We start from the raw sequence: 17,297 nt of genomic DNA, 5'->3' as shown, positions 1-17,297 counted from the left end.
ATAGTATTATTTTTTATGGCTGAGTACTATTCCACTATGTGTGTGCATATACTACACACAATGGTCATCTGGCAATGGACACACAGGACGCTCCCATATCTTGCCTATTGTAAATAGTGCTACTCTGAGTATTGGGGTGCACTTATCTTTCCAAATTAGTGTTTCTGCTTTTTCTGGATATATGCCCAGGAATAGGACTGCGGGATCATGTGGTAGCTATTTTTAGCTTTTTAAGGAACTTCCATAATGTTCTCCGTAGAGGCTGCACCAATTTACATTCTCATCAACAATGTAAGAGAGTTCCCTTTTATCCATACCCTCTCCAGCAGCTATCATTTGTAGACTTTTTGATGATGGGGCCATTCTGACCGGTGTGAGATGATACCTCATTTTAGTTTTGATTTGCATTTCTCTAATAATTAGCAGTGTTAAGCATTTTTTCACGTGCCTACTGGTCATCTGTATGTCTTCTTTGGAGGAGTGTCTATTGAGCTCTTCTGCCCATTTTTTGATTGGATTGCTTTTTTTATATTAAGATTGGTATTTGATACTGACATTGGTATTTTTAGTCTATTACATTTTCTACTTGGTTATTGTTGGTCCACAGGAACACGGATGAGTTTAATCTTTTAACTATAGCAGTTTCCTTCTATTTTCATTTGTTCTATAATTAAGTCTAGCTTTTTGATGTAGTTAAACATATCAGTTGCAAATCACAGTTTTGTCTCCTATTCCTTGTGTCTAGGTGTCGTGTATACTTTGTCTGATGACATTATATACAAATTTGAGTACACTTCTCATCTTAGTGATGACAGTTTGAACATCTTTATTTTAAATGAAGTACATAAAATTATCACCTTTAAATATGATGCTTAATGTAGGTATTTGGTAGGTACTTGTTTTGAGATTAATATTTCTTACTACAGTTGACCCCTGAACAACATGGGTTTGAAGTACACGGAGTCATGTATGTGGGACTGTTTTCACAGTAAGTATTACAGTACAACATCGTTTGAGAGGGGCTCAGTCCACAGACGGAGAGGAGCTGTGCACATGGAGGACCAACTGTAAGTTATACGCAAATTTTCCACTGCGAGGAGGGTTGTTGCCCCCAACCATCTCCCCACTGTTCAAGCGTTACCTGTCTTCCTGGATGCCAAGAGTTGTTACTATGCAGAACGTTACAATTTATTGCATGCCTTTTTACACAACTGTTTAATTGTATCTCCCAGCCCACATGTTCTTCTTGACTGCAATTCTGTCACTCCTCCATCGAAAGATAGTCTAATTTTCCTCTTCTGAATCTGAGCTGGCCTCAGTAATTTGTTTGTAACCAATATAATGTGGTAGAAATGATGGCAGGACATCTAAATCGATGTCAGAAAGGGCCATGTAACTCTGCCTCGCTTTCCTGAAGAGCCAGACAGCACGCTGTAAGAAGCCCAAGCCCAGTATAACCACAGTGGTACTCCCGCTGACAGTGCCCACCAAGCCCAGCCTCAGAGACAATTCTGTCATCACAGTCAGGATGAGCTGTGAGCTCCCGGCATCACCCCTAGCCATCCATGTCTTCCCAGCTGAAGGCTCAGAAAGCAGAGAGCAACGACAATCACCCTCACAGTCTGCTGAACCACAGGGCCCGTGAACACAGTCTGACGGCTGTTTTAAACCACTAAGCCTGGGTGGGGAGCTACGTCATGCAGCGGTACGTAACTGAGGTGAAACTATCCTTGCGTTCCTGGGATAAACCCTACTGGATCACCATGTAGAGCTTTTAATACACTGTTCAGTTCTGATGAGTAATCAGAACGTTTTGTTTCTATTTATGAAGTGAGAAACTGGGCCCTGTTTTAAAGGTATTGACACCAGCACATAGGTTACTAAAAAATGAACACATCTTAAGCAGAACCTCTTGCCTGCCTCCAAGTGTCTAACCTATGGGTCCTTCCATTGCAGAAGGGGGAAGGAGGGTCTGGCCTGGCTAGGGAAGCAGGCAGTTAATATCCTTTCCACAAATCCTGAGGGTGCTATAAGGCATTGCCAGAGAAAGGGGGCAACAGGTCTGCAACTTACCCTCAAATAGTTCAGGGTGAAAAAACCACATAGGCTTTTAAAGGAAGAATGAAAAAGGTAGAGTTGAAAGCGATGCAATAAAATGTTAACATCTGGGGAACCTGGGTAAAGGATATATGGGAATTCTTGATATTATTCTTGCAATCTTTCTTTGGAAGTTTGAAGTTAATTCAAACTAAAAGGTTTAAAAGGGAACTGTGCATAGAATAACCCTAACATTTTATACATGTGATACTGCAGTTTAAAAAACTGTGTGTCTGTGAGAGAAGAAAGGAAGAGCTGGGAATAATTAGAATAGTTGGAGATTTCTATTCCTTTTAGTCCAAATAGATTCTTTAAAAATCTAAGAGGTATTGTTTATATATATAACTTTAGGCCAAATTTTCAGCTCGAGCAAGAACAAGTTCACAGGACTCTGGGAGAAGTAATGAAGAGAAACACAATCACCCTATACAGCACTCCATTAGCTCCAGAGACACTTAGACACAAAAGCTAAGCCTCACAAAGGACTCCATCAAAGCAGGGCAACAGTCACGCTGGTGAGAAGCGCAACACTGATGGCAAGTTCCTGATTGGGAGGGACCAGTCTGGGGATGCTGTCTGCGGAGTCTAGGGGAACCAGGGTGAGCTAGACACAGGCTCACACGGGTTCAGTGCAGAGTCTGGAAAAGATGAAGCTGTGTGGCCGTGAGCAAGCTCCACCTTCTCCTGTGACTGGACTGACAGGATCCCAGGACCTAACCCAGAGGGAAGCAGGACCAAATTTTTCCCAAGAGAAAGAGACTGGGGCAGTGATCAAAGAGCACCTCCAGCACAGGGCTGGCGCCACTCACCCAGGGCTGGATGCCAGCCGCTCCGGGACACGGGGGGATTTCAGGTCCCCATGCTTCACCACTGCAGACTGGCCAAGGAACCCTGCTGAGAATAAAGCTCCTCTATGGTAATAAAGTCTCCCTTTCCTCCTATAAAAAGCAACCATGGCCCCAAAGGCAAGCACCCACACCACCAAGGCTTTACCCTGGGCTCACCCCAACTCCCGCCCTGCCTGTGAGGTCCCCCCTGGGGTGGGGGTGCCTCAGTTTCCTTCCCTTCAGCAATACCGCAGCCCCCCCTCCCCAGCAGGGGTAATGGGGGGAGCCAAGCAGCAATGTCTGTAAAGTGCTCTCATTTGTAAGGATGAAAAGAGCTATAAATCCACAGTCACAGGGGCACTAAAGCTGCAACCACTTCTTTCTTTTGAAACGGAGAACCACAAGGAGGATCAAAGGAGTGTCTGTTGACTGCTGCTCTGGGGGCCTCCTCCCCCAGCACCTGAAAGAAACCCCAGAGAGGCCTACCATGATTTTCGGCTTAACAAAATCTCAAGACAAGTTGAACCATGGCTTCCTGGAACACCCTGAGTAGAAGAAACAGGGGCAGCGGGCGGGGGAGGGGACCGACAGAGCTTGCATACGTGAAAGCAGGAGTTAAAAGGAGAAGGCCTGGGAGAAGTCTTGCGAGGAAGAAACGGAAACACGGAGGGAAAGGTTGCTTCCCCAGGTCTCTTTCTTTACAGAAGCCTGGCACGGTGACCCAGCAAGGGCTGCAGCAGCTTGCGCAATAAAATGCTTAACCTTGGCTAAGTTAACCTTCTTAGCCATAAAAAAGGGGAGGGGAATGGGGACAAAAATCAAGCTTACGGGAAATAAACCTAATCAAAGCTGAACCGTAACAAAGGGCACCAGAAACATTCCTACTGCAGCACATCCCACAGGCTGGCCAAGAGCCCGGAATTTTCATCACAACTTTTCAAACAGGGAGAGAAGGAAAAAAAAAAAAACAAACTCAAAAGCATTATCAAGGCCCCAACCCAGGATACCTAGCTGTAGAAGCAAAATTTGTGAGAGGTCAGCCTTTCAGGGAGTCAAAAACCCAGCATGTGGAAACCGGCAGGCCTTTATATAGTGGGAGGGGCTCTTAAACCAACTACTGTTCCACACTGAAGTCTCAGAGCTTCACAGACCATTAAAGGTTTCTGAACCACAGAGAAAGGAGGGCAGAGTTAAGGAAATAAATCAAAAGTTCCTCTGGGATGCACAAATGCCTACTCGGAACAGGCTTTCAGCACGAATATCCTCCACGTTAAACAACAGGGAGGACTTTTCAAAATAAAAGCAGAAAAGAGATTAATTCTGTTATAAGCAACACACTTTCTTTCTGGCTTAAAGGCTATGTGTGCTATAAAAAAATGACTCCTGCAGAGTGCTGGGGGGAAGGGGGGTGGGCTGAAGGCAGGGGCAGGGGGCGCGCGGGGGCGGGTACAGTGAAGGAAAACAAGAAGTGAGCAGAAAAACAAATAGAGAAACACCCCAAACCAGCTACAGGGTCTGGCAGTATTTTAGGAGCGGGATGTGAGGCAGAGGAATCTCTACCGCATCTATTCCTGGCTAGCCCTGCCTAAGAAACTGAAGGAACTTTCCCATAGCCAGAGGGAGTTCTCTTGCTTTTCCTGTGCTACACACACAGCTGACTGCATGGGAAATGGACCATGTCATCTTCAGTGCGGAGCCTAAGGAAGCATCACCTGTCTCAAAACCAGCAGGGGGAGTACAGGAGTACAGCATCTGAGAACAGGAAATGGTCAACCTGATACCTAAGGATCTGTATTTATCCAAGAGACGGGCTGTGAAGCCGAATGACAGACCTTGTTGTTGTCGCTGTTCTGTCGCTAAGTCGTGTCTGACTCTGCGACCCCACAGACTGCAGCTTGCCAGGCTTCCCTGTCCTCTACTATCTCCCGGAGTTTGCTCAAATTCATGTCCATGGAGTCCGTGATGCAGCAGAAGTGAACAGATCAAAATGCTGGCTTCTCACTCAGACTGGGTTAGCGGATTACAACAGGTGAGGCTGTCACCCTGGGGCCAGGGTGCACTCGCCACGGAGCACACTGCTGGGGTGTGCCCCAACCAACCCGGCTTCCCTGGTGGCTCAGTCAGTAAGGAACCTGCCTGCAGTGCAGGAGACCTCGGTTCCATCCCTGGGTCAGGAAGACCCCCTGGAGAAGAAAATGGCCTCCCACTCCAGTATTCTTGCCTGGAAAATCCCATGGACAGAGGAGCCTGGCAGGATACAGTCCATGGGGTCACAAGAGTCAGACAGGACAAGGGGACTAAACCATCACCACCGACCAATCTGAAAAGAGGGGGAAGGGGTCTGGGGAGGGGTAAGGCTCAACGAAAATCAGAAAGTCCAATATGGAGAATGGACAGCACTCACCAGAGCAATCATTGAAACAGCAATCAGCCCTTGAAACACAGGGCTGGCAGTTTAGTGCACAAACAGCCCCTTCCAGACTTTATTCCCTGGAGGGACTGGGGAGACCTTCAGCTTTGCTTTCAATCCCTAGGTCTGTCTGCTAAAGGCCTGCTATTTTATCTCCAGCCGCGGTTTACCAAACATGCAGTAATGGGCTTGAGGGGTAGTTCATTTGAGGGGTACTACACTTGTGGGGTAGTGCTGATAGGCTCCTGTGGTGGGATCTGGGGCCATGATTGAAGCTAATGGTTTTTCCCACAAGAGAAGAGCCTGCAGCTTCCTGCATGGTTATGCTGTGGTTTGTTACTGGACAACTCTACTCAAATTTACTCTGGGTGTTAAAATGGCCTTGCTGATGGTTGGTCTTAGTGTGCACTGCTGTATCAGGTAATCTTAACACCTTTTCATTGTGGGAAATGAGAGCCAGGGTAAAGATGCTAACCTCAAGATGTGCACAACTCAACAGACTAAACAAAGCTTGCAGTGCAGCTTTCTGTCATGCTAGGAAGTATGCCCTGAAATAAGCACAGGTGCCTGCCTCTGGGCAAGAGGGAGGGGCCAGGTGAGGAAGGGGTGGGGCCCAGGGACGGCTGGGCAAAGACAAGGCAGCCCCTCAGCTCCCCAAGCTGAGTACCCAAGGTATGGGGTGGACCCAACTTGCACAATCTGGAGCCCTGACCCATCTGAGAGCCCTCTGAGAGGGAGGGTCAACCTCCAGAGGTGAAGTGATTCCGATTCCTGCTCAATGAAAGGAAGGCGTTTCAAATGATAGACCTGTCTAAAAACCACCTTAAACCGCATTCTAAGGGTCCACTGTCACTGGGCTCTCAGGACCAGTGAAGTGCAGTCTTTGGGAATGCTCCAGAGGGATTTGGTATTTGGAAAATTCCTCAGCAAGGATACTTCAAGGACTTCCTCTGGCAAGACATTTCAAACAAGTTTTTTAACGTTTAAAACACCTAGCCCTCAAACAGCTTCCAGTCCTCCAGGTACATCTTCCAGGAGGCATGCTCCTCCTGTGGCACCACGCATGGTCCACAGCATGCAGGCTAGCACTTGGGTTCATGCTGACATGCACTACAGTGGGAGCGACCACTGGGACGGAGCAGAAACCCTGCCCTCATCTCCTGACACCCAGAGAGCTGGCGGAACAGGCTGATCAACTGTGTGAGGACTAAACCACAAACTGTATACATCCTCACTACCTAGACGCTGGAAGTCACCGATTTCTAGAAAAATGTCCTAACAACGTTAGGTATTTATAGACATAGCATTTGGGAAATCAGTAATTAGAACACAGTACAAAAGAAAACAGTATGCTTTAGTCTGAGTCTAAAAGACACATGCTGCTAAGTCACTTCAGTCATGTCCAACTCTGTGTGACCCCATAGACAGCGGCCCACCAGGCTCCCCCGTCCCTGGGAATCTCCAGGCAAGAACACTGGAGTGGGTTGTCATTTCCTGCTCCAATGCATGAAAGTGAAAAGTGAAAGGGAAGTCACTCAGTCGTGTCTGACTCTTCTCGACCCCATGGACCGTAGCCTACCAGGCTCCTCTGTCCATGGGATTTTCCAGGCAAGAGTACTGGAGTGGGGTGCCATCGCCTTCTCCGGACTGGACACATGAGTGGGTGCATATTCTTAAATTTTAAATTTGTACACTTTAATACGAATACAAGATGGTTATATAAGAATCACTCTGTCCTTTAACTGGATCATTCTGTCTAAACATCTGGTAGACATAATATGGTCAGAGAAACACAGACTTTTCTCCTGAGTCACCTGACAGGCTTAGACTAAAAATAGGGCTTCAAGTTTTGATAAGTAAATTTCAGTCCAGAGGAGAGAGCAAACGTAGAAATTTATTTTTAAAGTTTTGGGGATTCCCTGGCAGTCCAGTGGTTAGGAAAGAGCCTGGGTTCACTCCCTGGTCAAGGAACTGTAAACCTTACAGTGTAGCCCCCAAAAAGTTATGTTTTGCTTTTTATCCCACTCTCTCCAGAATGTCTGCAGTTCACTTGCTGTTGGTTTTACTCTGCTGCTGGTGGTGTGTTTACAGATTCACAGGGCTGATTTCCTTTTGAATTCAGTTATCACACAAGTTCCATATTTTCCCTCCAAAACTTAAACACCTCTCTCAACAACTCAAGGCTACAAACCTCTGACCTGGCTCAATGTATCTCATTAACCCATTCCCAAAACAGAGCATTTGTGGGAAAATGAACCAAGTTCTGATGTTAGGAGGCATGTGCCTAAATCAATAATCACCAAATCCCAGAGGCAAGGGACCTACACTGCTTCCAGCCCTCGAAAATAATCAAACACACCAAAGTCACCATTTCTTGCCAAACTCAAGAAAAATCCAAACTCCTGCACTTGGGAACAAAAGAGACAATAGCTGCAGCTGAAAATACATAACCAAACATCACAGGAAAAACTTCAACTTAATACTGTTCAAAACATGCCCAGTGGTGTTTCACTCATATGGCAAAGACACAGGATAAAAATTCCAGACTGTTTTCAAGATAATAAAACAGCATATGATGGTGACTCACTAACTGACTAAAAGGAAGAAAAAATAAATAAATCCAAACAGTCACAAGAACCTTGCAAAGCAGCAAAGATCTGGCAACACTGAACCTCCTCCACCTTACTTGGCTCTCACCTCCAGTACACGCACATACACACAGACATACATGCACAAATAGACACAGGCACACACTCTACGTTTTGAAGCCAAGCTGCAACTGGCTAATGGCTTACTCTACTGCTTAAGACAATATTTTATTCTTGACTCGCTCAATAAACCTGCTGAGAAAAATAAACAATGGGTTTCAATCTTATAAATAATCTAGAAAACAGAATTGCTGTGCAAATGGTAGAGTTGATTTACTGCCCATGATAAACAGAACAGGGAAGTCCAATGTGCACAGTGAACCCCGAGCCACAGTCTTACTACCCTGGGACAGAGTCAATAAGGATCCCTGTCCCTCACATGGTGGAAGGCCTGGGATGTCCAGGGTTCACCCGGTCTTTCAAAGAGCATCTAAGCAGATCATGAAAACCAACACAAAGAGCAAAAGATGAGGAGGACTTTTCCTTTAATACATTGAGGGCTTTTAAGCTTTTAAGACACAGGTACACACACAATGCATTTCTATCCCAACATTCACATATGTGTGAACATATACACACACACTTAGTTTTGAATAAATATTACATCAGGGCCTGTTTTAGGGCACTAAAGGTGAATAAAGAGGTATTAAAATGAGATCCCTGCCCAGAAGGCCTTACATTCTATATAAATATACAGATGCATGTATATGTGCAGAAAAAAAATGCATCAGTGAAAAAAGGAAGCAGAGTCTACAGGCCAAAACTAAAACAAAGGAAATCAGTATTTTTAAAGGATAGAAAGACATAATTTTGCTGAGAGAAGTTGGGCTCTTTGGGTAATGGCCGCCAGCCCACAGAGAAAGAGGCCCATGTGGCTTTTGCAGACGTGAACCCCACACAGAACTCCACAACGAAGCTCAGGATCCTGGCAGCAACAGCAGCCCCAGAACCTTCCAGGAAAGAACACAAAGCTACCACCTCTTCACTAGGCTATGAATTGCAGGAGGGCAAGCATCCATTCATGCATCCCAGATATCCCACAGCACACAGGTCTTGGGTACCAAGGTTCCCCAAAAACCTTCTCTCCAAACACTCTTAATCTTGCCAGGTTGTGAAGGTAGTTCAGTTTCCTCAAAGGCCAAATCCTGGGAATTACAGTGCCACCATATAGAGGATTCAGAAGGATTTGAACAGAAGAATCGTATTTACAAAGTGGAAAAAATAACAAAGGTCATTAAAATGGAAACTTAAAAATTAAACATCTCCAAAAGAAAACAGAGCTTAATGGAATCTTAGTGTCCCAAGCAAGTCTCTTGTGCTTGCCTTTACTATTTCCAAAATACGATTGGCTTTCAAATTACACACAACAGAAAACATTTTTCAGGGGCGAGGTATCCTGCCCACCACTGGTGAGCAGCTGTGAAAGAGATCAAGGTGAAGGCTTTGCATCATGTTTCAAAACAATACAATTAATTTTTACTCTATTTTCCTGAGTATTACTCATTGGCATAATTTCAGGTAAGATTAAAATGAATAAAAAAAAGTATTTAAGAATTATGATTGCTGACACATTTTAAAACTTATTTTTAATGTCACTTTTTAACAGACAAGATTTATTTTTTAAAAAACATCAGCAAACTGGATTTTCAAAGTTAGGATGGGGTCACGTCTTATTAAGGCTTAAAAAAAATCCACTTAAAATATAAAATATGAGCTCCAAGGAGATAAACACACTGACTATAACCACAACTTTAAAGTCTTCTTAAAGACCCTTTCAGACCTTCCATTTGCTTTACTAGCTAATAAAATAAATGAGTCTATTTAGGCCTTAAAAGTCACAAATGTTTTCATCTTAAAGACTACCAGGTAACCAAGACCCACCAAATCATAAGAAATATATGTCAGCAAATGACAACAGCCAATGAACAACTGATGCTTAAAAGCAACACTGTGCTCAATATCAGAAGTCCATGGTGTTTTTCATTTGAGTGCGGTTTCTACAAGCAATAGATCCCATGAAACTGAAGCACTCTCATGCCATTCTCACCAGTCCTAATGGTTCCAAAGACAGGCTAAGATGTTTACACTGGGAACAGCAAATATCCAAGACCCTTGGTTTAAAAAGTCATCTAATTCCCTGGGAGTTTTGATAGAATCTGTTTAACCTGATGCCACATAAAACCGATTCCAAAAAAACTAAAAATAATTACTCTAAAAATAAGTAAATAAAAATTTTAAACTCGTCTAATTTTTAAAGACCTCCCTTCCCCCATAACATCAGCAGCAAGTTTCCTACAAGCGAATTTCTTAACTGCTTCAGCCACAAGGGCATCAGCCACTCTCCCTCAGATTTCCCTAGTCAAAACTGCCCAGTCCAATATCCATACAGTTTAGACTCTCAACAAATAGAGTCAAAGCTCTGCTCCATTTTAATGGGAACAACTATAGGATCAAAGTACTTGCTGCCAAAATGCAGTGCCTGTTTGTATGGGAGATCACTTCTGCCTTGAATGGAAAATCCCAACTATTTGTGTCTACCCCAGGACAACTTATTAAGGGAAAGAAAGGTATGGCACATGTCAGTCCTCGCACCCACTTCCTGCCAACCTCTCAAAATATTTATGTTTCTCCTTCACATATTGGGGTTCCAGCGAAAGAAACACCTAAAAACACTGTAGTGTTAAACATGCAAACATTATATTAATAGGCAATGGTCATCCTTCCACATGAAAGGGTTTCTATTTCAAACAAGTAGGGGTTACTCTACCTAACTCACTATGGTGAAGGTGAAGTCACTCAGTCCTGTCCGACTCTTTGTGACCCCGTGGACTGTATCCTACCAGGTTCCTCCGTCCATGGGATTCTCCAGGCAAGAATACTGGAGTGGGTTGCCATTTTTTACCTAAAACTCACTATGACTGCACGTCAAAAGATAAAGAGGACAACAGTGTTTATATGAAACATGGCATCAAGACTTCCCTGAAGGTCCACTGGTTAGAAATCAGGGCTTTCACTGATGTGGGCTGGGTTGGACCCCTGGTCAGGGAACTAAAATCCCACAGGCGACAAGATGCAGGCCTCCCCCCACCAAAAAAGAGGAAATATGGCATGAGTTACAATTGTGTTTCTAGAGGAAAAAATTGGAAGATGGGAAGAGGGAAGCTGTATCAGGAAATTATATTACTGATAATGAAAATAAGCCCAGGTACTTTTCATTTTTAAAATAAGTTTATTTGGCTGCACCAGGTCTCAGGTGAGGCAGGCTGGATCTTTACTTGTGGCATGTGAACTCTTAGTTGTGCAAGTGAGAGATCTAGGTCCCTGACTAGGGTTCAAACTCGGGCCCCCTGCACTAGCCTGGAGTCTTAGCCACTGGACCACCCAGGAAGTTCCCAAATACCTTGAAATACTTTACAATCCTTTGAAAAGGGAAATCAAGCTCTACTTAACAGCGAAATAATCTACAGTTTTAACAGAATGAAAAGAACATTATTTTAAGAATGAATTTGACAGATAGGATTGAGATTCTGCAGGGCCTCATCACTGTAAACAGCAGGGCTTCCTGAACTTTACTTTGCATTCGAATCACCTGGGGCGCTCATTACAATGCAGATTCTGCTTCAATAGGAAGGGACAGGAGGCTGTGAGGCTGCAATTTTAACAAGCTCCAGGTGATGAGGATAACACTGGTCCGAGGACCACACTGAGAGCAGCAAATATACACAGCATTTGCAGTCAAGAGATCTCTGGCTTACAACCAAGTATATTATGCGGCTATAACACATTTGTGTCCTCAACAGTATCAACCGATTCAGGAAGTCCACACTTTGTTATATAACATTAGATTAAGCATTAATGAGGTTAGAAAATTGTTTATCTAAGGTTATAACCTGAAGTTAAATAAAACTTCATGCTGAACGCTCGTATTAAATACTACAGTCAGTTTCAACCTCAGTATTAACAGAATCCCAGTTACTCCATCTTATAGCCCTTTCTCAAAAGTGGTTCTTCTTTGCTGAGGGAATGTGCTCTATGCAAAAGATACTTTGCCTGAAGAATGGGACAACTTAAAGTTCCAGAAGTTAAGCACATACATAGAATTCATTCTCAGAAATGCGGCTGAGAAAGATGGTTGATTTTTCATATTATTTCTCAAATTAAAATTTTAAATCTCCAATACTTTTCATCCTATCACCCAAGGTTAAAAAATTCAAAGCAACAAAACCAGCTGGCCCTTTAGTCCCCTTCAAAAAAAAAAAAAAAAATCAGCAAAAAAAAAAAAAAAAGAATCCAGTCAAGTTTTCAATAGAGAAATTCCAGATAAAAGCCTTACATTTCTACAAACCATTTTCGGCTCCTCACTTTCTGTCCTACTACTACACTGAATTAGCAAGAACCTTCCTCTCTGGTCTCCACCTTCTTGGTGCTACTGCTGGAGAATGCTCAGCTCCCATGCTTTCACCTCTTTTCCCAGAATCCTTTGGTGGGTCCCCAAATTTCACTCTTTGGGGAAGTGCAAGTTCCCCCTCGCTCCACCTCCAAGTCATAATTCTGGCTCACACGCCATGGCATCAGCTCATGCAGACTTCTCCCCAACAGCACTCATGGACTTGCTGGGCACGTTTTGCAATTTCCTGTCTCCATGCCTTTGCTCATGATATTTCCTACAGCTGGGAAGTCGCTTTTCCTCCGTCTTTCCAGCCTCAGCCTGTATCCTTCCTCCAAAGCTCAGTTCAAATACCACATCCTCCAGTTAGCCTCCCAGAAACCCCCAGCCCCCGTGGTCACTGCGGGGCCTGGCCCTCCGCCAGGGCCCTGAGCACAAACTGCCAACCGCGCAAATGGCTCACTTTTCCTGCTGCAGTGCAGGCTCTTTGCTTCTCTTTACAGGCATCTCACCATCACCACGCTCAGTGGCATACAACATTTTCTAAAATTGAGCTACACAGAATGTTTAGCTAGCTTTGAAAATGGGAAGTGGATGAAAATGAATTTCTGGTATAGTAAATTTTAATGTACCAGTAACTGGGTTGACAACACGAACTTCATCTCTGTTGGGTGAGGTATTCAAAAATAAAACTCAAGAGATGAGAAAGACAGTCCCCTTCTCTGTTCAGAGGCCAATATTCCTCTGGGGTCACCTCTTCTCTCTACCAAGTCAGGGTGGATCAAACTGTCTTCTCAGTAAAGTCAGCTACAGCACAGACAGGTCACGAAGTTAGCGCTCCCTCCCTGTCTAGATGCAATGCTGGCTGAACTTGTCCACGCCAACAGCAGGTAGAGCTTTACACAAAGGCCAGCCAGGACTCCAGGGACAACCACCCATAGGCCAGACACAGAAAGTCCTGGGTTCAAACAAAGGGATGTGCTCAGCATGAAACATATATATGTCACCGTCACCTGAATAATCATCTCATGATTTTGAAGAAAACTACAATGTGTAAAAACTCAAACAAAAAATTATTTTGGGACCACCTATTATTGTGTATTATATACAACATGGATTCCTCTCCTAGTAATTAAGATTCAACTCTATTAGGTCTCAACAAGAGACCTTGGTCTTCAGTCATTACATTAGTATCAAAGGTCATGTGATTCATCAATCCAACGATGACACGGCAGTGCTTAAAGCAGAACCCAAGAGGCCTCATTCCCCATCCATTTCTCAGAAGCTCAGCCAGGGGGCACTTGCTGTGATTTATATAAATGTACTCATACCCTAGACTCTGATGTTGTTTAGACCAAACAGTATGTTGAGAGAGAAGAGGCATACAGCCAAAGGGGAAACTGAGATGCTCAGCAAAAATTCCTTACCATATTTTACTACTTATTTACATCCCATAAGCACATTGAGGGAGGCAAACAGTTCTAGAGAAAGCAAGAACTGGAAGAAAGAAGCTACAGGATATTTGCACAACTGTGACGCTAAACTACTGCAATTATACTCCTGCGAACCATGAGGTTAACATGTAACACCCACTCAACTAAGCCTCTATAAACAGTTGGTTTTCCACAATCACAGCCACTATTCCCACTTCAGTGGGCAGCAGTGTTCAGAGAAAAGCCAGATTTAGCTCCTGAGTAATCAACACCAGAAACCAAAAGAGCTGGGGAAGCTGGTCATGACCACCAGCAAGCTCTGAATGTGTGACGGCACCGAATGGCCTGGTGGGGATGGAACTCTCCTCAACGAAGCTCCAAGACGGAGGACTTCCACCCTTTTAACCAGGCTGTGCCATCCACACACTGGTTTTCAATGAAAGCGCTTTTCTGTAAGACAGATGAACGAAAAACAGGTAACTTCATTTTATATAGGTTCAATGTTTACAAGAAGAAAACAAGTCTATACTTTTCATAGCATTTAGCTACCTTAATATGGGGTAAGACAGGAAGAACAATTGTTTTCAAATGTTTTCATGCACCCTTTATAGATCTTATCTCATGTAAATTATCCGAACAATTCTAGTGGCAGAAGCATCAGCCCATTTTACAGACACAGACAATCAAGGACAGAGAGCCTGAGTAATCTGCATAAGGCCCTGTGGCAGGTTAAGTGGCAGTTAAGATGGTCTCTGGCACAGCAACAGCCAAAGATGTGCAGACATTTTATAGAGATTAGGATGCCTGTAAAATTCTCATGCAAAGACATACCATTTTAGAAAAAAATGGGGCCTGGTCAGGATTTGACCTCACAGGATTTGAACCTTCCAATGAACAACTCAAAGCAGACTGCTCAGTTAAAAGAGATCATCAAGTACTACAGTTACCAGTAAGGCCAAGAATAGAACACAGGTCTGCTGACCCTGCGCCCATGCCCAATCAGGCATGTTCTTTTGGATGCTGACACCCTTCTGAAGTTTCCAGTCAGTTGAGAATAGCAAAGAAATGAGTTAATAATTCTGGTAAATAGAACAGAATATGGAAAGTATTTAGATTAGCAAGATTCACTACACACACACACACTTTTTTAAAAGGCATGACCATATGAAGATTTCTACCTGAACCAAGAACACGTACCTGAAAATTTTCTCTTCTACTGCAGCAAAAATGAAAAAATAACCTTTGCCCTCCCCTCCCGATGTGTTGTAAATGATTAGCTGACTAGTGTGGCCATGTTGATAACTAAGGAAAATACAAGATGAGTAGTGCCTCTTGCAGCTGACTAGAATACTTAGATTTATCCTACTACCAACCTCTAATTGCATGCAAAAGCAGCAGGACACTAGGAATGGTTTGCCAATGTCAGCCCTAATCCATTCTCCAGTCCTGCAAATGACTCTCCCATGATGGTGCCCAGAGGAAGAGGCTGGAAACAGGAAGACTGCTGGGTGCCAGAGGAGGTGGGAGGTAAGGAGCCACATGGCTGGGAAACAGGGGTAGCAGAGAAGTGATGGGGAAGGGTCTCAGGAAAGAGGCACCTGGAGAAGACCAGAAAACCTGCTCAGAAGGTGGCTGTTTTTAGAACTCTGAGTCAGACATCACCAGGAAGAAGGGCCAACCAAAGGCAGGAGGAAACACAGATCAGAAGACCCTTCCCTAGGTTAAAGGTCATTCAGCTCCCTTTCCTCAAGGGAGATAAAATGCAAATTGTTTGGCATTTCCAAATGTTAGACACTAGCTTTTAGACTCAAAGCCTAATCTTGCTATTAAGTTTATTTTTTAAGAGAGAAATAAAATAATTGTCAAGGGATAATGTATCAAATTTTTCATGATTTGAAACTTTTTTCACAGAGCACAAGGAGAGAGAAAACTCCGGCTGAGGTCATAATCTGGGCCTTCACATCACCTCAGATCTATCTCCTCAATGATCTCTTATTTTCATTCCACTCTAGCCAAACCAAAATTCCTGTACTTGGGTAAAGTCTTTTTAGGTTTTACTTCAAATAACTGAAATCCTCAGAAAACATAAAAGTATTTCATCCATAGCTCCACATTAAATACCTTTTTCCAATCTGTTCTGGAAAAAGTAAAATGTAAGTTGATTATATAGATTCATTTCATATTTCATTGTCCATAAACAGCTTTTTTCCTCTATCCTCAAAATGACCTATCTCAGCATATTCAGATGTATAATAATTATTGAAAGTTTCATCTAATTATGATTGATTAACGCAAACCACAAATAGATATACATGAGGCTATACTTGAAATCTCAGAACCTGCTTCCCTATTATGAGGGAAGGTGTTTATAAGGTGTTGCACAGAAACCATGTCCAGAAACATTTTGTTTAAAAAAAACAAAAACCTGAAAAGAATGAAAATTGAATAAGAGGAAATCAATAAACAATACCCAACTAGGAAACCAAAATCCAAACTGCCCCACAGCTTTTGGCATGGATGTTGCTCCCAAAACAGTCTCTTCCTTCCACTACCAAAAGCAGCGGGTGTGGCTGGAGGGTTTGGGGAAAGCAGCAGCTCAAAGCCGAAATATTCACCTCCCATCCCCAGGTCCTAAAGTCACTTCTAGGGCCCATAGACACTGATGAGGCTGGTCCTACTCCACTTCCAGTCTCCCCTACTCCTTGGCCTAGCCAAGGGTTCCCCCACTCTCCTCCAACATCATCTGAAGGAAATTACAGGTACAGTCAGGTAAGACTGAATGACTCTCCTACTGGCATTCTTTTTAAAAAATTTTAAAACTTATTTATTTTAATTGGAGTGGTATCCTCTTCATGTAACTTCACTCCCAAGATTTCTCAGCAAACCCTCTTCCCCCCAAATTTAGCAAGAGCCGTCATCAGATCTGACTCTCAGCTTTGTGAAGTACCAATGGAATTTTTTAAAGCCTCATTTCAAGCAATTTATAGGCCCCTTGATATCTCTCCAATAAAAAGTACACACTTAAAAAAAGTACAAACTTTTAGGGCTGGAAAATTAGTTAAAACTACTCTTCAAAGCACACCAACGTTAAATAAATAAAAGTCACATGAGACTTTAAAATATACTGAGCTACAAACCTCTTAGCTCTATTACTTGTTGATGACTTTTGATAATAACCAAATCCAAACTCGTGATAAATGGTATTTTCTATTTCAGCCACTGTATTTAAAATTAGATGTTAACTTCCCAACACCCCAGGCTCCCCTGCCCCCACCAACTCTCTGATGCCAGAGATTCTTCGGTTCTGAAATCCACTTTCTTGGGTGGGGGGGGGGGGGGGGTGAGGGTAAGCATAATCTGTCACTTTACTATCTAGAATCGTGAGCGAAAACCGAAAGTGAAGTAAAACTAATAGGATCCTAGAGACCCGCCTGAGTCCGAGCACAACACAGGGTTAAAGGAAACCATTTCATAAGATCAAGTGCGGAGAAGCAG

The 17,297-nt window shown here is 43.5% G+C and overlaps 1 protein-coding gene across 7 annotated transcripts in view; it reads right to left on the bottom strand.

Moving 5' to 3' along the window:
* RERE (arginine-glutamic acid dipeptide repeats) overlaps positions 1 to 17,297 on the bottom strand; it is a 420,891-nt gene that overhangs the window by 40,448 nt on the left and 363,146 nt on the right. The window lies entirely within an intron of this gene.

The sequence above is a fragment of the Ovis canadensis genome, chromosome 12 (genome assembly GCF_042477335.2).
Source record: "Ovis canadensis isolate MfBH-ARS-UI-01 breed Bighorn chromosome 12, ARS-UI_OviCan_v2, whole genome shotgun sequence".
NCBI lineage: Eukaryota > Metazoa > Chordata > Mammalia > Artiodactyla > Bovidae > Ovis > Ovis canadensis.
This window is presented reverse-complemented; position numbering and strand designations above follow the sequence as displayed.